Source organism: Schistocerca nitens, chromosome 3 (assembly GCF_023898315.1).
Source record: "Schistocerca nitens isolate TAMUIC-IGC-003100 chromosome 3, iqSchNite1.1, whole genome shotgun sequence".
In the NCBI taxonomy this organism is placed as follows: domain Eukaryota; kingdom Metazoa; phylum Arthropoda; class Insecta; order Orthoptera; family Acrididae; genus Schistocerca; species Schistocerca nitens.
In genome coordinates, this window is record NC_064616.1 from 33,122,883 (window position 1) to 33,123,616 (window position 734).

At 49.2% G+C, this 734-nt stretch overlaps 1 non-coding gene across 1 annotated transcript; it reads right to left on the reverse strand.

Annotated features, from left to right (window-relative positions):
* Positions 1 to 216: 216 nt before the first annotated feature.
* On the reverse strand, positions 217 to 291 carry Trnas-cga (transfer RNA serine (anticodon CGA)). The gene has a single exon. It is a non-coding gene; the product is annotated as a tRNA-Ser (tRNA).
* Between the last annotated feature and the right edge of the window lie 443 nt (positions 292 to 734).

Below are 734 nucleotides of genomic sequence, written 5' to 3' on the forward strand. Positions count from 1 at the left end.
CTTTACTCCGTGGGCTGTACAGGAGCTGCACCAGCTTCCGAAGCTGTCGACAGTGTCCACCAGTCCACATGCATAAAATATGAACTGCCCTCCCAGCCCTCCGCACTTAAAGACCTCTGCCCCCTTTGAGCCAGCACGCAGGCCGCCACAAGGAAGCAGTAACCCACCAGACTTAATAAACACCCTATAAGAAACTTCATGGCAGATTAAAACTGTGTGCCCGACCGAGACTCGAACTCGGGACCTTTGCCTTTCGCGGGCAAATGCTCTACCAACTGAGCTACCGGAGCACGACTCACGCCCGGTACTCACAGCTTTACTTCTGCCAGTACCTCGTCTCCTACGGTAGGTAGGGGTCAGTCGGCCCTCGGCGGCCGTGGCGAGCGGACGCGCGCTGGTGTTTACGTCTCTGCTGCTGCCGGCTGAGCGCTGTTTACGGTGAGTTGACGCTATTGTAGCGTACACAGTTAAGGGTTATTGTGTGGAAAATGCCACAAATTGACTATGAATGAACTAGCACGAAAAGATACTTTGAAATTAAGTTTCGATCCGAAATATGCACGACCTAAAGCTTACGAACTCGAAGCATGGATTGAGAATGTTTTGAAACGATCTTTTGATGAAATAATTGGTGTACATCTTTCGATCGTTAGCAGTACTGCGCACATAAAGTTTAAAACTGCTGAAATATGCGATCAAATTGTTCAGTCATGGCGGTGATAGCCTTAAATTTA